This window comes from Heliangelus exortis, chromosome 2 (assembly GCF_036169615.1).
Source record: "Heliangelus exortis chromosome 2, bHelExo1.hap1, whole genome shotgun sequence".
Lineage (NCBI taxonomy): Eukaryota > Metazoa > Chordata > Aves > Apodiformes > Trochilidae > Heliangelus > Heliangelus exortis.
Window position 1 is genome coordinate 59,831,908 of NC_092423.1, and position 25,769 is coordinate 59,857,676.

The following is a 25,769-nucleotide window of genomic DNA, read 5'->3' on the forward strand; positions in this document are numbered from 1 at the left end:
CATTCTCTGGGTGGGAAGCTATATTTATTATTTCAATATGAAATTTAATCTGGTTGATGGTTGTAGACCAAGAGTAGAAAAATCAATAGTTCTGCATTTATTCAGTTTTGCAATGTGGATTCCACTCTGAGAAAGGACAGAAAAGTGAGAAAACTTGGATTAGTTTAATATTACGAGTTTTAATCACTGAAGTTAGCCAGTTAAGTAGAGGATGTCACCAACCAGAATCAGGATGGGAAAACACAGTAGGGCAACTTCCCTTCTGTAAATAACCTTTACTCATTCATATTTTACTCATTCATTTTCTAACATGAACTGCAGTCAGTACAAATTTACTAGCAAGGTGCATCAAAGGAAAGTAAAATGCATTTTGTTTCCTAGTCGTCTTCAGTAACTTTACCTTTTCCCTATGAAGAAAGAGATCATGAAAACTCATATTCTTTACGAGATTCCCCTTGCAGATTTTGAACAGTAAAAATTTACCTTTCTTATTGACTTATACATAGTGTAATTTTTTTGCTAAGGTCCTGGTCACCAAATATTATGCCTCTTCCAGGGGAACACCAATGCAATGTGCCTCCTTGAGAGCTACTGCTGTATTCCTTGCAAGACTCACAGTATCAGAGAAAAATGTCAGGGGGAAAACTTTGCCTAAACCTAGGTCAGGGAGTAAAATTCCCCAGGGGAAAAATCATGTTTATTAAGTCACTCCTCTTGTTCAGTAAAGGTTAGCAAACATTTCAATGAATTTCCTCTTGGGTCAAATAAAGCTGAAAAGGGAGTGGATGTGATACCACCTGACAGGCCTTGATTTTAGCTGGAAGCTACAGTACTATTTTGGACTCTCACGTTCTGGATCTTGATTTACAACAATAAACCAACATCTCCATGCTTATTTTGCCAAACAAACTAAGAACAGTTATTTTCTTTCCAGAGTATTACTGAAGTTTCTTGTTCAATGTTCCATCATGAAGTGTGAATCAAGAGCACGATGTCAGTAACAACTGTTTTAATCACAGTGGCTGCAGCTGTGGGGTACTGCAGAAAAATGCTTCTGTAGAAAAATGGCTTTGAAAGAATCAAAACCTATACTTATTTTCTTTCAGCATTATGAAAGAGCATTCCTGTGAGGTGCTCACTGTGCTCCTCTTAAGGAAAATAAATCCACTGTATTTACCAGGAGATGCATTGCACAGATGATCTAGCATCTCATTAAGATGATTTTACTCCATACTGTTCCGGCACACAGGCTCTCAGAAACAACATTTTCAATACTCTGCTCTTCAGATCTCATCACAATCCTAAACTAGGTCACTTGGAATGACAATACAGTACACAAAAACCAAATCTGATCCAACTTCTCCCTTTTTTTGAATACTTGATGTTTAGAGGTATTTTCCCAGCTGAAGAAAATTTAAGAACAAATGATAAATATACTAGATGTCCCTTTACCAATAGATTGATTGATAATGAGTGACAGTGATTGTCAATTGGGGGTTGTTTGATGGGTATTGCAAAACCAAACATCTCATTTCTAGCAGACCATGGCACAGATTTTCTCCTCAGGGGGCTGAGGGGCTGAGGCTGGAATAACTGCAGCACATGAGACATTTCCACACCCCAAGACAGAGAAGCTCCAGGTCAGGGCTGAGGTCATTCTTATAGGGGTGGCAGGCAGAAAGACCTATTCTTAGTGCACATTAGCTGACATTTGGTAAAACTGTAACAAAGACAAGGGAGCTTATGAATTCTCTGCCAAGAGGCCAAGAGCTACATCATCCTCTTAACTCATATTACAACTACACCTTACCTCATGTTAGTTACTGCTAGAACATAGGAAAAAATACATTCATTGTTTGGTGAAGACAAGGCAGCTGAAAATTAATGATAAGATGAACTCACTGTGACATTGGCCATATTTAGTTAATTTTATGAATAAACAGAGAGCCAATCTAACATTTCAAGTGACATAAAACTAATGTTGATGTTGAACTTCTGACCAATGCATAAAAAAGCAATACCTTAACAGCTGGTATCTTGGAAAAAAGAAAAAAAAAGGCGGGGGGGGGGGTTGATATTGTTTTGGTATTTTGATTTCTAAAACATACAAAAATATAACAGAACAGCTGTTGTCCCCAAAGGTATTTATTTTGGCTATCCCAGTCTTGCTACTCAGGCAACCTTTCAGCAAGTGGAAGAGGAAGAAAAAGATAAAGGAAAAAAACAACTAGAAGCAAAGTAAGCAATAAATACTGAACCTCCAACCTAGGACTACAGAAGAAAATTGCCAAATATGAAATTAAATTAGTTTCAGACACTTTTGGAATCATCAACACAACCTAATTTGTAAGTTCAGGTTCTGCTACATGGTTCCTGAAAAAAAATAACCAGTTCAAATTCCCTGATCCACGCCTGTTGTAAATGGTTGCAAAACACAAACAATTTTCTTCACCCTTATAGCTTCTGCTGAGTTCAGTAGTTCAGAAACTCTCATTATTGCAGCAGATAACACAGAATTATGACTCTGGGCTTGACATAGTGGAGTGCCTCCTTACACACTGTCACAGACATCACAGGATGCACCAGAGATTTCTTCATCAAGGAGAAATAATGAGCTGCCCTGAGCCCACAGTGTCTTTTACAACATCCCAGATCTTTGCACTTATTTATATATTTGTGCACATAATAGCCCCCAAACCTGTATCAATTGGGTAAAGAAAACCAAACCTTTATCAGCATAAACCTGACAAAGATCAAAATAGTAAGACTGCTGACAGGGCACAGTACTGGGAATAATCTGTTTATTCAGCAATCTGTTTTGATAATATGGGATGCACTCTGATTCCTTCTTCCACAATTCCCTCCTCATTAACATCCTGTCCAGTTTGCCTCAGGCCATGACGTAGTCTCTGATAATAGTTTTGGCATATGTTTCCTAAGGAAAGGCCCAGCCACCCTTCTGTTGAGCGGATGTCGATTGTGTTGATGCTGAAGATGCACACGCACCGCCTCCCGCTGGCTCTGAGCCTCAGCACTCACATGACCTGTCAGTATCACTTAATACCAACCACCCCACAATCATACACAGCTACTACAGACCTCCTCTATAAATGGGCAATGTATGTGTGTATGTGCCTATGCATATCTATTTACGCTTATCCAGCATGCAACCGAAGCACACGGCAGAAATTATGTTAAAAAGAAGTTACTCTCATCTCCTGAAATCTTAAAGGAAGGACAAAAAATACCTCAGGGAAAAGGCAAGTTCTTTTTCTCCCATCATTACTGGCCTAATGCACAGAGGGTGGTATTACACTCACTTAAGGCTGCTCCCTTTTTTTCACCAGAGATACATAAAAGTAACATGGGGGTCATTTTAATGCAAAAACATAACAAAGTCTTCAGCAATTCTAAGGCCAAATGAGTTCCAAAATGCATGATCTGCAGCAGTTGGAGTGCTGATCCTCAAGAAACAGAATAACTGGAGATAAACAGCCAGACATTCCGTGTTGGCCACTTCTACATCAGTAAAATAAACAGTGTCAAGAAGCAATCCCAGACAGTAGACTTTCTCTCTGCTGTTCAGTTATTAGACTAGTCCTTGGCACAGTTTTGGAACAGGCTTGCCAGACCTTTCCCTGGCACCACAGGGGAAAAACACAGCCCACAGACAAATCTTGTAAGGCATTTTGGATGTGGCCGCCCTCTTTTGAAGAGTAAGAGCTGTAGGATATGGGCACGGACTGTCCATAACCTTAGCACCAGAAGATACTCCCAGGCACATTTAACTTCTTAATACAGACTTAGCCTCCTGCCCACCAGCCTTTCCAGTTTTATAGAGATAGCAGCTCTCTCTGAAACATGGAATAATGTCATACTATCATTATTTCCAACTAGAATTTCACAACTTTCCCTATCAGGTGGAACTATGTTTTATATTCATCCCACAGCTCTGTGAGGAACATCCAACTAGACAGTATGTAGAGAAGAAATAATTTGCCATGTACAATGGATTCTTTATCCATTATTCTAAAAAGGTAAAATATTAAAACAGCAAAACTGACCAAGACACAACATGTAGAGGAACACAAAGACACTGAATGCATGATAGCAAGCCTATGTCCTCATTTAAAAATAATTATGTAGAGACAGACATTTACTCAATACATGCAACTTAAACACCTTAGCCCTCACAACATTGTAGAAACTTCTGAGTGGTTGTTCATGCCTATGTAAGGAGAGGTAATGGGCTTCTGCAGAGCCTGATATCCTGCAGGCAAGGGTGATTAATTTTTAAGGTCCCATATCAGCATCCAGAGGATGGAGTTGCCAGTTGTTTTCATGCAATTTCTTTCATGAGATTGGTGTTTCCGAAAACCCTTCACTCACTGCACGTTTCACCTGATGACACAGATGAGGAAAAGCCAGAGTTTTGCTATTTGATTCTGTCTCCTGTGTGTTGCTGAACCAGAAGATGCAGTAAGCTGGAGACAGAGATTACAGAAAGTCTACAAAGAGCAGTCTACACTTCATTTTCTAGAGATAAGCAAAAGGCATGAAAAACAAGGAAAAAAAGTATGGTTTAGGATTTCACATTTTTCCAAGTGAAAAACCCCAGTGCAATTTCTCGCAGAAACCCAAATCTAAATAGTCCATACCTGTGTGCCTTCAAATCTCTAACTGAATTCTCATCTCCAATAAATACTTGGATATTTGTTTGCACAGGCCAAAAAAGGAGGTAAATTAACTACTACCTTTCAAAAATCTTCATGAAGAGTTGCACATCTTCATATTCTCTCATGAAAGCAATCAAGCAACTCAATAGAGCAACAGACACTAATAAAGATGCCAATATTGAGATTGCTTCCCAATTACCATTCCTAACCTGGGTTTACAATGTTTTAGCATACTATCAATACTATGCACAGCCACAGTACAAATTCTCTCTCTGTTGCTCCTTTCTGTACTTACTCATCTCCCTTTTCTCACCTTGTCCTTCAAATGACAGGTGAATTTGCATCACAAAAGTTACTTTGACAGAGGCAGGAAAAGGTCTATACTCTGGCATAAAACCTTAGGAAAACAATCAGGGTTGGCATTTTTTCCTAGTACTTTCCATCTGAAGATTGCAATGTGCTGAGCACTGTTGAATTTGTTTTGTTTTTTCTAAAGCCACATTTCATATAATCCCATGTTCGACAACACCCTTGTGAACTGCTGACCTTTCTTAAAATGGCCACAGATTATCCCCAGAAGTGAAGCCCTTTTCAATGAAAATGGTTGTTCCAGCATATCTATAATTTACAGAGGAAATAAGAGAACATAGACAGGAAGGAAATTATGGAGAGATATAGAAGAAAAAATGAGAAAACTCTCCGTAGAGAGTCTATGAATAAATTCTTAACCAAAGCAAAACTCCTTATTTCAAAATGTGCAGTTGCAGTTTTAAAGGGCAGTATTCACCTGCTCTTTGCAATACTGGACTGTAAGGAGTTGTGATTGGGAAATATATCTTAGATAAAGTGCAACATATGCTGAGAAGCCACCAAGGTAAAATACTACAGAGAGTTAGCTGCAAATCATTCTAAAGATCTGACTTTCTTCCCCCTTCATGCATGTTGCAACATCTCTAAGGTGGTAAAGAAAACCCAACGCAAAAAGCCAGGCATGAGAAATGTCGCTCACCAACGTCTGTTTTGGTTACATTTCCCATCACCAACCAGACAGGAAACCTTCTCAGGCTCACAAAGAGGCAAACACAAGCCAGAGCTAAAAGTAGACTCTTCCCCCCACCCCCCTCCCGTCTCTGCACACCATTATTCGGAAAGAACGGAAGCCATATGGGGATCAGGTTATTATTCAGCTACTTACTGCCTTCAGGTGGCCCCAAATTAAAAAGGAAGATTGTCAGCAAATGTACCCATCTACTCTACCTCTTCTTCATATGGCACGCTACAACATTATTACACCTATGCCCATCAGCACTCTCTAGACAAAGGTATGCAGACATTTCACTCTCCAACTCCCCTCCCTTTAGGATCTCACACATCAACAACTGAAAAAAATTACTCTGGGCTTTATAACCACAACCTTCTTTTCTTAAAGGAACGATTCAAGGGAGTTTTAGTTTTATTTGCTTAAGCTGATGCACCTGGAACTCAGTAATTGTGGCATGGATATCTCCCTGAGAGCTTTGTTATCTCCCATGTGACCCAACTCTGCTGTAACCATTGCATTACTATGCCTGTCTCCTGTTGTCCCTGGGGTCATGAAATGCATTTTCACTTCAGTGGGTCTAAACGTCCCACTGTTCTTAAAGGGATTTTCCAAGGATGCAGCACTAAAATGAACAACTGTTCCAGATTTTGAAGTTCAATTACATCAAGCCCTGTATTTTCTTTTTCACACCTAAGACTGTAGGTGGAATTTTACTGCTCAGGCAGCAGGTTGTCACCAGCAGTGAATTGCTAATGTGAACAAACAAGCACATGCAATAAAAAGGCTGAATTTAATAAATAATAATGATTAGCACTCTCCTATTTTGCTTTTTATTTGTGGATAGCTGGACAGCAAGAGAAAGAGCTGTTGTTGGTAAAAAAAGTTTTCATATCAGATATGTGCACAGAAAACCATCACAGACCTCTTCAAATATATGATATTCAAAATATTCCAAAGACAAAAAAATTGATACAAACTTGATCTACTGTAGTGCTCACTGACCATTCGTATCCACTTTACAACATGAAAAAAATATGGAGAACTATGCATGTAATATTTCAAATTCATAAATTTGTTGGTTTACTTATGTCTTCATAACCTTGTGGGCTGAGATGCAGCTACTGTGATTTGCAAGAGTAGTGAGATAAATGTAAAAAGAACCAGGCAAAATACATCCAGAACATTAACTTCAGGACATCTCAGTATAAGCCTTTCTGTTTGCTTGTACAAACACAGAGAGATTAATCACCAATAACTGGTACAATTGAAAACTAGAGGGAAGGGTGAAGTTTCAGAAGAATACTTCTCAATATGTGGCTGTGTATATGAATAATTTGGTGTTCTCATAATCCAAATAATGAAAACTTGTTTTTACCACCTCTTTTTTAACTGGAACACTTTGTGGAAATACTTCAGAATATTTTTTTCCTCTAGCATAATAACAAAATTTCCTTGTGCAAAAAAGAAGTAAAGTAGTAAAGATTATATTACATGTAATTCACTACACAATATAATCAGAACTGTGCAATAGGGAAGTGAAACTGAAGGTTAAACTTAGGAATGAAGTGGGACAAGCTTTTGGCTGTGAAAGCTGAGGCAATTTTCTCTTGAATTACTATTCTTCTGTTATTTTTGCAGCTGCTCATAAATTTGACAGAATTTGCTGCTGAACACAAAATAGAGAAGACTTCAGAAATACTAAAATACTTTTTTTAACATGAAAAACAACTTTAATAATAAAAAAATAATATTAATATTATTTACACAATGGACTGGTTATTCTTATCCATTAAAATCAACTCTGAAACATTCTCCTCCAGGCTCTATTATCCAGTCCTCTCTGCTGAAGTATACTTAAATCATGACTCAGTGCAATTAAAGAAGACCCACATTCTCCAGCAGAAGTGTCCTTACACTAATAAAGGCTCTGAATTCATTTGGAAGGCAATATCCAAGGCAACACACACTGTACAGTAAGGTTGGTATATACATGAAATCAGAACAAGGCACAGCAATGCACATATGCACTCACGTTTCCCCATGTGTGAATCCATTCACTTCAGATAGCTTTATTGTAAAATACTCTTGAACAACTTCAACAATTCATTTAAAAGTCTTGCTGAGATTTTCTGGTTTTCAATGCAGTTCAATCTCCCTAGTGATTATAACCAGCCCCAAAACCCACAGCAATGCCTGTAGCGTTACTAAATCCAACTCACAAACTCCAAGCTTTTTATCTTAACATGAAGTAAAAAGAACAGATACATAGATTTGGCACCTGGTTTGGAAATGTTCAAGAAAATTTCCAAGGCTATTTTAATGCTAATGAGTTATTAATACATAACTATGTATCTGTATGTTAATATTGTGAGTCTGGTTTATAGAAATATTCTTCTAACATTCTATTTTGAATTCATAAAAATACATTTTTATTGCTATACTCTTTGTCTAATTTTGAACAGCATTTAGTTTCTAGATTGTCACTGCCATTAAAATGTATTGCAATTTGTCTGCCTAAGCTTTCAGGGACACAGGGATAACCATTTATTTGTATATACAATTCCATAGCTCTTCAGATAGCCCTAGGTTGTTCCCCCCCAAAAAAAATAATCTTCTGTTGAGGACTCATTGCCTACCCTAACTTCCTCCCTGCTGCAACACAGCTTCTGTGACAGGGGATTAGATGAGCTTCTTGAATTTCCTGAGCCCCACAAGGGCAGGGAGAACCATCCAGGAGTATTTTGCTCATGGGCCTCTCAGGAGGAAAGGGGTGAGGAGAAGGAAAAGCAAAGACCCCACCAACCAGTCAGTTGTTTCCTCTAGCTGACAGTATGCAATAATCCTATAAATCTGTCTTCTGCAGGAAAAGACACCCGAAGAGTTAAAATCTGTATGCAGCACTCAGGTCACAAGCAGGGCTGAGATATCTGGGTAATATCAGAGGCACAATTACCCCTGGAGAGGAAACAGCCAGAAACAGGATGATAAGTAACAACAATTTGCTTAAATAACAACAGGGGATGAAGAGTCACATATCTCAAGCAAAATAACATCTCACTTCTTCCAAGAAATTGAACTGTAATCTCAGCTGACAAAATATGAATGTTAACATATTATTTTAGCATGAGGAATAATCTTACTGCCAGAATTGTTTCTGTGCTGCATCTGCCTAGCTTTCCAGTTGCTCTGGCCAGATGGGCCAGGTGGACCCTGTTTGAGTACAGACAGGACTGGAAAGGTTTCTGTGGCAAAACCTGTGTGAAGTTCATCGCCTCGTGTGGAAGTAACAGAATTAATTATTGAGCTCTTCATGGCCTTTGAACCTCAAGGGTTATGATCTGAACAAGAATACACCCTGTCACTGAAGTTCACTAAGTGCAGATGCTGAAACTATAAGGCTAATTCTCTTCCTTAAAAGGAATCAAAACACCCTGATGGCACCTGGTGAACATTAAAGACAGCTTTGGTTTCAAAGTCAGGAGCCCTTGGGAACAACAGAGGTCACACTTGTCAGGTCACTCTTTGCTCTTCAAACATTGCTTTTCTCCTTTCTTTCTTTATGTTTTCATTAACACTATCAAGCCTGACAAATATTTTTCTTCTTTCTTTTTTCTTCCTCCTCTCTCCCTGCTTCTCTTCAGCTCTCCTGCCATCTGTACCAGACTGTTCCACCCTCACTGTGTGGAAACCTGATTAGGAGAAGGAGTTCATTTGTATGATAAAGTCAAAAGCATGCCGTGACCCCGCCATGCCCATCAGATTGTTATTCTCCTGTGTCTCAGCTTATGGGTCAGCATCCATGCCATGTTATCCAAGTGCACAGAAAGCATTTCCTACACCTTAAAGCAGGGCCACCACTACCCAGCCCGGCTACTTGGTGGTTTCAGAGTGTGAAACAAGCAAGGACCAACTTCTATAGTAAATGCAAAAAATATAATGCTGAAGCATCTGATCTAGGAGTTTGTTTTCAAGAGACACTATTGGCAAAAAATAAAAACAAAGGGATAGGGTAAGGTGAGACTTCTCCTTACAGGGAGATTCTCTCCAGCTGTTCCCAAAGCAGAAAGACTCAGATCCCTTTTAGAGAAACCACATCAGAAAAAAAAAAAAGGTATACAGTAAACAGTATAGCCGGAGGTGGTCTCATTATCAGTGTAAAATAACACTCATGGCAATATTCAGTTATATACAGTCACTACTTTTCATCACCAAACAAAACAAAACAGTGTTTTAAAGCTGGGAATACCTTGTAGGAGTCACAGCAAAACTGAAGCTGCTTCCCTTCCTGGGTCTAGACACATACCTCTATTATTATCTGTAAGTGAAATGGAATAGCATGAACAGTGTTGGCATGGCAATATAAGGGGAATTTGTTACCATCTATGCCCCTTTCCTGTATTTTTTATATGTCAATATGAGTCAATATTCTGCACTCAACATCATCCTTCAATATTCTGAAGGATGAAAAAGTGTTGGTTTTATTTCTTAGCTAGGATGTCTGTGTTTAACACCACTCCTTAAAATCTTGCTTTCTCTTGCCTACATGTAAAGATAAAATAATTGCATAATCCACTTCTTTTAGAAGTTAAATTGTCTGAGTTTCTTCATACATATGTTGATAAGCAAGGTTTGGAGTGCAAAAAGAAGCATGGTATACATGTACCATGTTGCCAAGGCTCTGAGAGGTAGGATGCTACAGGCAGATTGACAGATACCCTAAACTCCATTTTTGGAGAAACTACACTTTTGAAACCCTACCCCCGAATAATGGAGTTATCACTCTACCAACTTTCTAAGAGCATGCCCAGGACCGAAGGCACCTAGCATCTCAGTGCTCTTTGGATCTCCTCCTTTGCCCACTATCATATGTCCCAGGAATAACTTGTTCCAATATACTCCATTAATTTAGGAAAATAAAGGCTCTATACATAGAAGTATATTTGAAGTGCTAGAAGCTGACATAAAATTTGTCTCTCATATGTACTCATACACCCCAGAGCCACTCTACTGAGTGCCCTGGGCAGATTAAGTCAATGTTGCACTTCCACCTTTACCTAGGCACAGAGGGACTAAGTTTGCCTCATGCTCCATAACAGAAGATGCTCAAGTAGACAGAACTTGCAAAAAGCCAACAGCTCCAATTTAGAAAGCCTACAATATGATTTGATTTATTTACAGCTATGTGTTGGTAGGGTACACACTCTTGAGAAACCAAAATAAAAACGTTGGGTAGGCTGAGTGTGCATTTATTCTGGCCTCATCTTCCAAGGAAAGAAAACAAGGTACACTATTTGTGCTTTGAAAAAAACCACAGCACTAAATGGACATAAAAACAAGATCTTTCCAAGATCTTTTCATCACAGTACAGCATCTATCTATCTAGACTTCAAGAACTCTCCAATCCTTGGGTTATCACTGCTCTAGTCCACTCCCCTTTTGGCTTGGTAGAGCCTTGGTTTTCCCTTGTAACTGGTGGTAAATTTTAAGAATGGCACTGGGGGGTGGGAGTTGTACCGAGATTCACGACTTTTTGCAAAATCATTCTCCTTGCTCTTTTTTTTCCTCTGTGCTACCCTAGAGCACGTTGGAGAGGAAAGGATGATCTGAGTGCTGGAGCTGTGTGCTTTCCATCAGAAATGATTTCTTTTGGGAGGTAAACCTGTTGTACACCAGACACAGCGCAGGCACCAGTAGCTGCCCCACGGCAACGTGACAGTCGCCCGATTCCACCATGAACTCACACACCTGCTCCAACGGTGTGCAGAGCTGAGGGTTTTCCCTTATTGATGTGTGCAACTGCTTCACGGGGCTGCGTGGGTAAAGGATGTGGGCTGGCTCTGTCAGCTCACCAACCTGAACTTCCCTCTGACATTGCACAATGAAAAGACAGACCTAGACTCATACCTGCCCACCCACACAGACAAACCAGCAGTTATAAAAATACATGACCTTAAATCCAGGACACAAGCAAAGAGAGGGAAATGCCTCTCCCTTTTTCTTTTTCTTTCCTTTCTCCCAGCAGCACTGAAAATAAGTCATGCATGAAAATACCAGCAGAAAAGCAGAGAGCTGGCTCTAGCTCTGGTGAAGCTCTCCTGACTCAAATCAAGTAACATACACAAGTTAGGCTGGCCCATTGCCTTCACCATGTTTGCTACCATATTTCTATACTCTCTACATGTTTCCTTAACCCCAAAAAGAAAAAGAAAAAAATGGAGGGGGAAGAAAAGGAAAAAACAAACAAACAAACAAGACCCAAACCAACAAACCAAACAAAAACACACACAAGGGGGAAAAAAAACAAAAAACCAAACACAACTGCACTTCTATGTATATGGAAAGCACAAGTTTGACTAAAGAAAGTATCTAGAAAGTACAGAAGGATCAACTTCTCAAGTCTACAAAAACAACCTCTTCTACCACATATGCTCACCTATCTCCTGAGAGGAAATTCACTGCTCAGAAACCTGATGCTCTGTATGGTCTAATTAAGGAAAAAGGAAATAGCTTTCACAGTCTCTTGTGCAAGGGCCAATGAACATAAGTCAAACACTCACCTAAAACCATGAAAACACTTTGAAAAGAAGTAAAACAAACATTCTGCTAATTTCCCAAATGTATATCCAGTAATGTTTCTGATACAGAGGGCAGTGGGTAGGAAAGAGGAAAGGGAGAATTTATTGGTGTGGAAGGGAGAGGTACCTTTATAATCCAGCCTTGACCCATTTTATGCATTTGATGGAGGGATTTGCTCTGGGCTGCTTTAGCAGTGGTACCGGGGTGATACAAATTAGGCAGTACCACATCTCAAAAAACAAATTTCTGAGAGGAATTATGGTTCTCTGGCCACACTTCTTTCAGTAGCACCTATTAAATGCTTAGGTAAAGATTGCAAGAGTCAAGGGATACACAGCCAAGCAAGTCTTCATCCACCTCCTGAAATTTCAGGAAGAAAGTAGACGCCCTGCAAGTGTAAGAAACTCCAAGATTTCTTTCACATGAAAAACACTTTCTGTGCATGGTGTAACATGTTATTCCACCTGCTTCCACCCAACTTAGTGATGGTGATTATTCATCACATTTGTACCAAAGAGGGAAAAAAAAAAAGAAGTGCTAGCCAAAAATAACGTTTACATACAAATTTCCAGTTCCAGAGTATGGCAGTTATCTGCCTACATGTGGCCCCTTTGAGCTTAGCAGCAGCAAGGGTGGAAGGCAGATGAGCCCAGCAAGCAGTTCTGAGATTAGAGATCACAATCAAATTGGATGTTCACTAAAGAAACCAGCTACTTGTCTTTTCCAGATCTCCAGATTGCTAAGAGTACACTTAAGTTTTTTTATGTATTTTCATTTTATTCTATTCAGGCCAGCAAAACTGACAAGGAGGCACTTGACAGAAAAGGCATTACTAGTCTAGAGATAAGACCTGAACACTGCCATTCCTGTGTGCAAAGACACACAAAACTGATGCAAAAACATGGCCACACATTCTTATTCATAAGAGTCAGCTACAACAGTAATTGAGATGCAGTGTTCAGACTAATAAATAAACCCTTCTTATCCTTTTTCTTTTACTGGCATAGGTTTAGGTCAGGACACGCTGTTCTTTAGATGTGGATGGTATACAAGATCGAGCCTCTTACATCTTGATTTGCAAAATATGAGACAACTTCAAAAATAGAAAGTAAATGTTAGTTTCCTTTTCAAGTGTATTTCATTTGTTCATCATTTACTGGGAATATACTAAACAATTCTGCTGAAATACATTCATGATCTAAAAGGACTTCACTGCTACAGAGTATGTTACGTACATACAAAAAAACAAAGCAAACACACTAAATCTTTGCAGGTTGCCTGTGGGTAATACCTTCAGAGAAATTATAATATTTTTGCACCTTTATGAATGCTAAACCATACACAGTAAAATGGTAGTTATGTCTGAAGTAAAAATTACTGTGAGAATGTCAGTAATTTTTACTACTATTAGTAGTGATAAAACTCAATCTTTATTTAGCACATTTTTACCTCTAGAACTCAAGGCACTTTGCTTATTGTCCTCATTTCAATTATGAGACCTGAGGAATTTTGAGAAAGTGCTACTTTCTTTGGAGTCCTAGTAGATGATGGGCAACAGAAGTAGATTCCTTGGGTTTCTCCTTCTTTTAATTTTCATCTATGCCTCCATATATTTTGAGGTACCTCATGCAGCACTTAGTGTATCACTGCTTCAAATCCTGGCCTTCCATGTATCACTGCTTCAAATCCTGGCTTTCCAGGAATTCAACTGTTTTTTCTCTGGAACTGCCCTGCTTCATGCAAGACTGAGCAACTACATGTACAAAACCCCTGACAGCCCAAATTTACACCAGAAATGTCAGTTTCCCCCTGGCCTCACAAGTACCATTAGAGTGCATATTTGAAAAAAAATGAGATGAAAAATTGCTTGAAAACATGCAATACTGGCCTGTCTTTTCCAGAAAAGGTAAAAAATGTTAGCTACTGTAGCAGTTCCCCATCTTGGCCAGGATGCATTGACATTGCTTTGAGTATTAAAAGCCCCTAGTAATGCCATGATCACAGCTACAGAAGTAGCATTTTCTAAATCATTTATATTTGTTGGGTATCCATTGTTCCTCTTAGAAAACAGCACCTTTACCTCTCACACTCACCTGATTTATTACATGCAGTCTTAGCATCTACAGGCCAAAAAAAATCTAGACTGCACAGAGTTAAATATCTCAGGAAGAAAAAAAGCCCACAATGATCACTCAGTGGCAGATTATATCAGTAGAAATGTCAAAGGCATTTTTCCTCTGCCCCATTTTCATTTCATCTGGAATACGTGGCAATGCCAGAACTGTGTTTAACAGAGCAGAGATTTCCCTGCCAACCACAGCTGTCAAAAACTCAAGGCAACCAGTCCATCACTGCTGGACAGATTACAATATGTTTATAACTAACTCAGGAACCTCCAGCAACCAGCTACACATCGATTGAGTCCAGAGGTACCTCTGCAAATGGAAAACTTATACCTCCCTGTACTGGTCTGATCATCTGCAGTCTGGCTGAAGCAAGCAAGAAGCAGCATCCTAGCATCCCCTTGCTTCAGTCAACAAAGGTGTGAAATTTGCAGTGTGAGCTGCATAACAGAGTCTTTACATTATATTACTTCACATTCTGAAAGGTCTTTTTTCTTACTCTTAAAATTCTCCCATGCCAGATAGCAACTCCCAGATTTTGAGGTCCCAACAGCTTGGCACTATCCAGTGCAGGATGACAGAGTGGATGCAGTAATCCTCCACCTATCAGTACATAACCTCTTCCTAAACCAGGTGTTTCACACAGAAAAAAAGTCATGGAGCTAGAAAGAAAAAAACACTTAACTGTTTTATCTTGTGCTGCCTATTATCAGAATGGCTTTCTGTAGCTGGGAATGAAAGGCAAAGGAGCTGGGAAGCAGGAGCTCTTTTAAAGCTCCTATGCCCTATAGAGTTTGCTGAACTGTTTTTAAGACAAAATGTAAAGGTAATTTCCTCATCTATTCCTCTACTAAAAAAAGATCGACGAACTCAAGTTCCTGCATAAGTGCAATACACAAAGATTCATTGTGCCTGTTCTGACAATTAACACAAGAAATCAGTTACAAGCTTTTTCAGACTCAGAAATAAGTATCAGTTACTTAGGCATGAATCTGTAATTACCAGTGGCAGGAGAATAAACACCATAGAACTTTGTCTTGCTAAGCAAAAACCAGACTGAATGGATGAAATAATTATCTTAAAACAAGCATATAGTCAGAATCCAGCTCATCTTCCTGCTCATGTCTCCACATACTTTCAACACAGAAGAAATCTAAACTCTTAAGTAAGCAGACATATAAAGGCACTAACTAAGAAACTCCACAGAGTTGACAGATTATGATCTCATCACTTTTTTTTTTTTTTTTTTTTTTTGGAAGTATTTCCTTTCCAGAGTGAGTTTAATCCTCCTGAAAAATTTAAGCAGAGAATACCTTGAACTTACAGGAGGAAAGTTGCTTAGTTACAACTTCATTACTCTTTCAGTATGGTTTTAATTTGACTTAAAGCAGTTAATATAAACAAACACTTTTTTTTTTCCCTTCTTTTTTTTCCAAAGGCAAAACCTTGTAATAAACCCTTGGGCAAATCATCAACCCCCACATTATTCCTTGAGACATTTATAGCAAAACTAAGCCCTGTGAGGCCCCAAGATGCAGTACCACCCAAGTGCAGGTGTATCTATGAATATTTGTCTATTTTCTTTTAACACATCCACCCTGTGGCTGCTCATCTAGACCACCCCTCTCCTTTCCACATTAATCACTGTTTATTCCGTTTGGCAGCAAGAGAGAGGAGAGCATTCACATACTCATGTTTACAATCTTCTGGACCACTCCTAGTAGCTGTGCTTTGACTCCACAAATTTCAGGAAAGTCAGTGTTGAGAAGAAATGTGAAACTTTCCAGTCACTCTGCTCTGGAAGGAAATGAGCTGTGCCCTGTAGGGAAAAGGAAATTGCTTTGGAAGTCTAGACTGAACCCTTCCTTTTCCATCACTCCTCCTGTTTCCCCCTTGAATGTATTTAAGGCTAAACAAAAGGAAGGTGGAGAACGAAAAGGAATCATTGGGCAGAGTTTCCATCCCTATGTGTAATAAAAACACAAATGGACATGGATTTAAACATCAGCTAAAGGAAAGGGAGGAGAGACACAGAACTACAGAAGCACCTTAAAGCCAGGGATGTTGGCAGCATCTGGCACAGAAAAATGGCAATCAGGAATGTGGTGAAAGGCCACATCCTGCATGCAGCCCTCTGATCCTGATATCAGGTTGGACTTCTCTTTAAAATGCAGTAAGTAATGTAGCTGTGAATATACTTGCCTAGAACTCATCCAGTGAAAGAGAAAATCCTGTGTTTAGTATACTTGCTCTGCTTTGAGAGTAACTGCAAACTGAGGCACAGTGAGAAAAGCATCTACAAAATAAGTTTGGAACAGCAGAGAAGCTTGAAACAATCAAAGGAACTCAGGCAAATCTTAGAAGCAGCCAATAGAGACACTGTGAACTAAAATGGAGTAAAGACAGGCCAGACAGATTGTCTGCCATGGCCTGAATTTGCCAGGGAAGGCCAGCAATGAAAATGATGGAACAAAAAAATTAAGGGGGAAAAATGTATATAAAAAGAAAATAAATCCCCAGGTAGCCTTGTAGTAGTTGATTAAACTGAGCACCAGATAATGCAAGAACAAGCTAAGAGATTTTTCCCAATTCAAGGAGCAGAAGAGACATCAATGGAATGGATGAAGAAATTGCTGACTATTGAGGAAAAATGTCCAAGTGAAAAAAAATCAGAATATAAATTTTAAAATGTTAATGTTAATTTAAAATGTCAGAGGAATCTTTAAATCAAATTGGAAGGAGGAGCAGCAAGGGAAGCAGTCCTAATAGAGAGAAAGAAAGAAAATACATGTGCATGTGGGCATTTAAACTAAACTGCAATATGGACAAGTATGAGTCTCATTAAGTTGCTTCATTTCCTGCATAAATGAAGGGATATATTTTGTTTGAGTTTGTTTGCTTCTGATAAGGAGCAACAAAAGAGGCGAGAGTGTGAGACCAATCCATCATAAACTGATCCTTTGTGTGCACCTTGGGTATTTTACACATCCTGAGTGCTTTTAACTCCTTCTGCAGAGATCTGCTGCAGCTTATATGACCTACACACACACACACAGACACACAAACCATATAGTAAAAGGAAATAAGTTACATCGAGAGTAGCAGGGCTCAGAGATCAAAAACTTTCTATTTACTAAGGGCAGAGCTAAGGCAGTGCCCTTAGTCTGCCTTCTAACAGAGATGCAAAGGAATACAACAGCTCTGAGCACCTTCTGTCCCACTCCCTAAGAAAAAAATCAGAAGGGAACAATCTGAATCCCCTCTCATCCCCCTGCTGGCACATGTCTCCATACAGAGCAGGAGGAAGGAAAGGGAAGGAGTGATCAGACAATGTATCAGTCAAGAGGTCACAAGGAGGAGTGCCACAAAATGCCTGTAAAAAGACACACTGCTCACATCCTGAGATTATACTAGGCTTCAGCAGAACTTAATGTTAGGTTTATTAGTTATCTTAATTTGCAGTCAAAGGGTAAGGGAAAGGAGAAAAAAAAATGTAAAAAAGGAAAAGAAGGTTTGGTTTTGTTTCTGAGCAACTGCAGGACAGAAGTTTCACTCTTCAAGGAAAATTCTCAGGAGCAGAAGTGAATATGAGGATTGTATGTCTGAATCCTTCTGCTAATTCTCTAAATCCCACATCATGTGGGGTTCAGATAATGTTTAAGCTTGGAAACTTTTTAAAATATAATTTGTATTTATTTTTAAAAAGAAAAACTAAAGGGAAAAAAAAAAAAAGGAAAAAAGAAGAAAAAAAAGAAGAAGAAAAAAAAAAGTGGTTTAGAGATCCTCCCTTTCTAAATCAGTTAGGCCCAGAAAGACCAGTTTTGTTTTTAAACAAAGTTAGCAAATTGCCCTTGAGCTGGTCAATTCCAGTAATCAGCATGAAAGTAATGACAGTCACTCAGTCGGTTTCCCCTTTGCCAGACCAAAAACAACCAGTCAGCTAAATTCTTCCCAAAAGCGTTTATTTCAGCTAAAGTGAGTGCAGTTAGGTTGCAGACACATCTTTCTTACAGTTGGAAACTGTACACCTCGATACATAACATTGTTTCAACATCCCTTTCTACATACACCCAGTTACCACTAGACATATTATGGGTCCATGGGAATGTATCTTCAAAGGAACCAAAAGCATCTCTTCCCTTTCTTATTAGGCACAGCAGCAAAAGAATTAACTTTGTCTGTTGCTGCCTCTCAATTACAGCCCTGGTGCTCTGTGCAGCATGCTTGTAATGCACTGCAGGAAAGCTACTGATTAAACAAGCATAGCATCATAAAATTTTCAGGGTTGGAAGGGGCCTTTAGGGATCACATAGTTCCAACACCCCTGCCATGGGCAGGGACACCTCCCACTAGATCAGGTTGCTCAGAGCCCTGTCCAGCCTGGCCTTAAAAACTTCCAGGGATGGGGTTTCCATCACCTCCCTGGGCAACCTGTTCCAGTGTTTCACCACCCTCATGGTGAAGAACTTCTTCCTAACATGTAATCTAAATCTACCCTCTTTGGAGCCTTCTCCTCTCCACACTGAACAACCACACTCTCTCAGTCTCTCTTCATAGCAGAGGTGCTCCAGCCCTCTGATCATCCTCGTGGCCCTTCTCTGGACACACTCCAGCACATCCATGTCCCTCCTGTAACAGGGTCTCCAGATCTGGATGCAGCACCCAGGTGCTGGGTGGGGTCTCACGAGAGCAGAGAAGAGGGGGAGAATCACTTCCCTCGAGCTGCTGGCCACGCTTCTCTTGATGCAGCCAAGGATCTGGTTGGCTTTCTGGGCTGCAAGTGTGCCCTGATGGCTCATGTTGAACTTCTCATCCACCTCCACTCCCAAGCCCTTTTCCTCAGGGCTGCTCTCAAGCCAGTCACTGCCCAGCCTGTATCAGTGCTTGGGATTGCCTCGACCCAGATGCAGGATCTTGCACTTGGTCTTGTTGAACTTCATGAGGTTGGCATGGCCCCACCTCTCCAGCCTGTCAAGGTCCCTCTGGATGGCATCCCTTCCCTCCAGCATGTCAGCTGCACCACACAGTTTGGTGTCATCAGGGAACTTGCTGAGGGTGCACTCAATGCCACCGTCTGTGTCACCAACAAAGATGTTAAACAGAACCAGTCCCAGCACTGATCCTTGAGGGACTCCACTTGTCACTGGCCTCCACTTGGACATGGACCCACTGACAACCACTCTTTGGGTGCAGCCACCAAGCCAGTTCTGAATCCACTGAGCAAACCCATGTTTTACCAGCTTGGAGACCAGGATGTCGTGTAGGACTGTGTCAAAGGCTTTGCTTAGGTCAAGGTAAATGATGTTGGTTGCTCTTCCCTTGTCTATTGATGTTGTGACCTTTTCATAGAAGGCCACAAGGTTTGTCAGGCATGATTTGCCCTTGACGAAGCTGTGTTGATTATACCCAGTCACCTCTTCATTATTCTTCTGCTCCAGCAGTGCCTCCAGGAGGATCTGCTCCATGATCTTACCAGGCACAGAGGTGAGACTGACCAGACTATAGTTCCCTGGATCTTCCTTCTTTCCCATTTTGAAAATGGGGTTATGTTTCCCCTTTCCCAGTCAGTGGGGACTTCACCAGACTGCCATGACTTTTGGAATATAATAGTGGTTTAGCAACCACATCTGCCAGTTCCCTCAGTTCCCATGGGTGTAACCCATTGGGTCCCAAGGACTTGTACACTTTCAGGTTCTTCAGATGGTCACAAACCTGATCTTTCATTTATAATTGGCAGTTCTTCCTTCCAGCCCTTGCCATTGTCACCTGTGACTTCAGGAGTGTGGCTGGAGCCCTTGCCAGTGAAGACTGAGGTAAAGAAGTCATTGAGAACCTCAGCCTTCTCCATGTCACTTGTCACTAGTTCTTCTGTTCCCTTTCTGAGGGCGCCCACACCTTCCCTAGTCTTCCTTTTGCTGTTAATATACCTATAGGAATTTTTGCTATTCCCCTTGATCTCCCTGGCTAGATTTAGTTCTAACTGAGCTTTGGCTTTTCTAACCAGGTCTCTTGCTGCTCATAGAGCTTCCTTATATGCCCCCCATTCTAGATGTCCTTTCTTCCATTCCTTGTGGAGTTTCTTTTTGTGTGATAGTGTGTCTAGGAGCTCCTTGTTCATCCAGGCAGGTCTCCTAGCATTCCTTCCTGCCTTCCTCTTTTTCAGTGTACTTTGCTCCTGGACATGGAGAAAGTGATCCTTGAATACTGCCAACTGTCCTGGAAATTTCTGCTGATTACAGGGACTAACAAATCAATATAAAAGCATCATTCATATATATTTGAGCCAGATACAAAGATTCATTCACCCAAAAGACATAGAATCATCAAAATGACAATCAGTTTTCCACATGTTTAGTCAAAACATTCTAGCTAACAAATCTGGAAATGCCAAGTGGTAGCCACAACATGACATAGTGTACTTACAGCACAGAGAGCCTGAAACACTGGAGTAGTATGAAGCTTGTTTTTCAGTCCTTCCAAGGCACCAGGAAGGACTTATCACCAGGAAACTGAGGATGTTGGTGAGAGCAAGGGCGATACAGAGTTATTTGCCTTGAGAGCTGGTAAAGAGTGATCCATGTCCATGTCCTAGCAAGACAAAGACATTACCTGTAAGAAATGTGAACAATAATGATTTAGAACCACTAAAACCATGTATTTCACACCACTATAGCCACTTATGTCCCATCCCAGTCCTACCAGTCTTGGAGAAAAGAGAAATACCACCATTTTATCCTGATCAGCATAAACCAGCATTTATCCCAGAGACTAGAAAGGCACCTGGTGCCAGCGCTGGGGGTAGGAAAATAACAGAGTCCACATACATAAAATAATTGCTTCATACCTTGTGAAAAAAATTATCTGAGAGAGTCTGCTGGAACAAGAACATTAACTGAAAGAATCAGATGAAAACAATTTTTCCACCTATGGTCACTCAGCATGAGATAGTGGAAGGAAATGACAGTGAGTCATCTCAGCATGGAAGGGAGTAAAATCTGAAGAATATAGGATACAAAACCCAAGAGATAAAGGCCAAGACAAGCTACTGATGAATCCCAATGAAGTCACAATGAAAGACGATTGATCTTTAATCCCCTTGACTCTGAAATACAGCACATTTCTTGAATTACATAGTTTTATGTTAGCTTTAAAAATGTAATAAGGGATGAAATGTTTTCATTTGTTACTGTTCCTATTCTGAAAATGGAGAATACAGACATGCAATTTTAATACAAATGAGACAATATTGTAGCTGCTGTTGCATCTATATAACTGCATTTGTGTAGGCATGTGTATATATAGTATACACATAGTATAAGAAAACCCATTATATTTACACAGAAAGTATATAGAGTTTGTTTCAGACCTGAGAAGAGGCTTATACATCCAAAAGGGGTTTTTTTGCCATTAGTTCATCTATTAAAAGACATTTCTTCTCTGCCCCTTGTAGTGTTTCACACACTACTTACATTCTAATAATGTTTACATTCATAAACACTCACTTATTCCACTCTCCTTTTTGTGTTTGACCTGCATTAATAGACTAAAAATAATTATACACAACCTATTAATAAAGTGCCCACACTTAAAAAAATATTAACTTGTTCTTCTTATATAGCTTCTTAAACTGTACTTTTAAATGTAGCTACATATTACCCTAAAAACAAAAGGGTACTATTTATGTTTTGTACATAAGCAAAGGATAAAACCTTCACATGCCCCATAATTTACAACGCCATAATTTGCACTCTACTGTCATAAAATAGCAATAAAATATTTTAGAGATAGCCATAAAACTGTAATCCAAGTTCAATCTTTTCAAAAGCTATGCTTCAACTCAGTGTTTCAAGTCTGAGCAGGATTATTTATATTTGATCAGTGGCAAAGTTCACATGTGGTCCAAACTTTTCTAAAGTTCCCCATTTTCTAATGCAACCTCCCAGCTCAGACTCACCCCTGTGTCTGGGAGGGGCTGGACATTTTTTCTGCAAAAGCTTTCATCTAAAGAGGATTGCATCATTGAACCCAAAACCTAAAATACATAGAAATTAGGAGCAAGGCACAGAAAGGCAGGGGTCTCACTGAACTTTCATGTGGATTTCTGGTGGGTAATTATGGATGTGGATTCTGGAGGCTTGTCTTGTAGCAGTGTTTGTTCCAGATCTCTGGATTTCAGTGCTTCCAGAAACTACAACACCAAGGTGTTCAAGCATTACACAACTAAAACAGAAATTTCCCCAGCATATATGAAACATGGTAACCTGTGCAGCCTCAGAGCCTTACCTATGATCAGATCCCATGAAGCTGAGAGTGGGATCTGAGTACTACCTTACAGTTTGGGCTGCCAGAGGCCACTATTCCCCAGTCCCAAAGGTTGTCAGGGCCATCAGCACTCATCCCATGGGGACAGGTGACATCCCAGAGCCTGCACAAGGGCTGCTGTGCCTGCCTTGCAGACTGCAACTAAATTCTATCTACTTCTAGGTGATCTCTGTACAGAAAACAGGCTTGTTTTAGCTACTTAGTTTTAAGTTCCACAGCCAATAATAAATTAAAATCAGAATACCACTCCAGCCCAATTCAGATTGAAAACAAAAACTGAAAATATACAAGCAAGAGCCAACATACACCCAAAAGTTTATTTCAACTTGTTCTCTAGCAGAAAAAAGTAAACATGTAAGTAACGGGACGAATGAAACAGTCCATGTTTGCAGCATGCATCACTGGTTAATCACTTAGAATAAACTGCATTTAAAAATTATTTGGGGCTTGAGACTACACTCAGCATTCCCTTCAGTCAGCTGGTGCTTTGAACTACTTCAGTGCAAATATAAAATCAGACAATGCAGAACATGAAGCAGTGAGCTATGACAATTCAGTAATCTTACAGAAAATGCCAAGATTAGACCACACTGTAAAGTTTAGACCCAGTCCACAAGCAACACAGTAGTTACACATTTATAAATAACTGGCAACCAGTGAAAGAATAGCTCTGGTTCTGCTGCTCACCCACTGATCTGAAGCAAAGATGTTTTCCTACTAAATACTGTAGTGATTTATCAGTAGGATGTTAAATTAAGTAAGTGGTTTTATACAGCAGGAAATGAGTGCGGGAAAGCTGCACACATTGTTATAATAAATACAACAGCAAAATCCAAAGGCAAAATTTGGATTTTGGTTGTCTTAATACTCACTTCTTTACTTGACCACAGAAAACAGGCTAAAAAATACCACCTTGTACAATGAGACCTATTACAGTCAGGAAATATATAACAACTCAATTACTCCTAGTGCTTCTTTCTGCAAAGAATGAATTAACTTTTGTAACTCCCATTTCCAGAAAATTAAGCTTGTGTAATTTCTTTTAAGTTATTTATTTAAGGTTATGAAAATGTAAACAGTCTGCTAGAATGTCTGACTATACAAGCACCAGCGATGACCGGGAAACAGCTTTTAGAGGGCTTTCCTGCATATTTTACAGTAATTTGGTTTGGTTTTCCTTTTCAGATGTGAGTTACACACAGCTTGAAAGTCAGCAAAGTCAGTATTTCAGGATAATCGAGACTCCTGGAAGCTTCTAAGAACTGTAACATGTCAGGCCCTGATTGGGGAATGCGCTTACCTGTTTAACCTCAAGCACAAGACCTCACATCTTTATTACACAAAACTTTAATCAAGCATTTAACTTTGAACATGTATTGAAGTGCTTTGCTGAATCAGGAAGGATCTGGACCTTTTTAAAGAGCAGCATTGTTAATTGACTGCAAAGATGTTATATCCTGCAACTAGACTCCTAATGAGCCGTGCCTGCTGGCAAGCAGCTCTGGTAGCACACGTAGTAGCCAGCTGGTCTTCTGCAGCTGAACACGGGGACTGCTCCATTACTCATGGGGTAACCTCCCCTCCCTGCCAAACACAGCAGTACAGGTTGCTGCTTGCTCTGAAGGTACTGGTTCCTCTGTGTATCTTGCCACTAGTCACAATAAGTTTAAAAAAACCTCTCCACTTTAGAGTCATCTATAAACTAATACTGAAGTTACTTACTTAAATGATAAGTTTTACAGTGGAAGAATGTACAGGGCAATAAAATGTCTTTTACAGCTGGTTAAGCATTGAAACAAAGCTGAGACATCTGAAAACTGCAGAGGGGTTGCTAGCGAAGATACTCTAATGCAGTGAGCATTCACATAAAAAAAAGGAGGTAAAAAAATTCAGACATCATGATTGTTTCCTTCATATTGTTTCATCTTTCAGAGCTCCATGGAACTGCAGCCATCACTTGCCTCAGACTTTCTGCAGATGCCACAACCAAGGACATGTGGTTTGGGTACAAACTGAACAAAGAAAGGTTTTGAAAAGTGTAGATCTGTTTGAGGCTCAGCAAGTAAAAAGTTGATCAAAGACACATTCTTAGTGGAGACGGAATGCTACACTTAGGAAATATGTTTCCAAAACAGTCACCTTAGTATCTTCAGCAGCCTAACCTTGAAAAGCTGAGGAGAGCACACTCCGACATGATGCATGTGCAAATCCTGCATGTAAATATAACTATGCAACATTACAGATATCATTCTGAAAAGCTCTACTGTCTGCTGAAGAAAAGGCTGTTTCGTGGTGTCAGTAACAGCTTCGGTGGTGTTTGTCATTTGTTATTTCTAGGCTGTGAATGAGCAAAATTCTTCTCTAATCACAGTCTACTATATTACAGTGCCTTAAAGCAAAACAGTCTTGAAATAATACAGCTTCTATAGGTAACTCCATCTTAAAATCAAGCTTCTCATATCCCTCTCCATAAAAAAAAAAAACAACAAAACAAAAAAAAAAAAAAAAAACCCAACAAAAACAAAAAACGCAACATCAGAGGAATTTCAGCAAACTTCTACATGGTTTTAACTTTATAAAAATCAACGAAACATCACTACTCCCACTCCTTCTTCCCAAAACTCATCATATAGCTTTTTCAGAGCAGATTTTTACTGCATGGACTCTCTGTTCTCTCTTCTTCCTACACTACACTCTGCTTTTGCACCACATAAAGGAAGATGGGTTTCCACTTTTAGCTGGAACTATGATATAACATTGTCATACAAACAAAAATATTTTAGCAGTTTAAGCTGGTTATTGTTTCTTCTGCTCCAGCTAACATTCCTGCTTACTTTGGATGTGTAAATTGTCTACAGTCTTTGGTTACATAATCTTTACTTAGATAAAATGCAAAGGATATCTCAAAAAAAAATATAAGTTGTGCACGTGTTTTGTGAAAATACTTTTCCAAACTGTTCTGAGAACCATGGCTCAGATTCTGGAGTTGTTCTTAGTATTTTTTAACATATCTCTGTTTCACAAGGTTGG

General features: G+C 39.6%; 1 long non-coding RNA gene across 1 annotated transcript in view; it reads right to left on the reverse strand.

The window, feature by feature from the left end:
• LOC139792647 (uncharacterized) overlaps positions 1-25,769 on the reverse strand; it is a 100,923-nt gene that overhangs the window by 33,030 nt on the left and 42,124 nt on the right. Inside the window, exon 3 of the long non-coding RNA XR_011724329.1 lies at positions 20,841-21,005. This is a non-coding gene — a long non-coding RNA (uncharacterized lncRNA). The remainder of the gene's footprint in view (positions 1-20,840; positions 21,006-25,769) is intronic.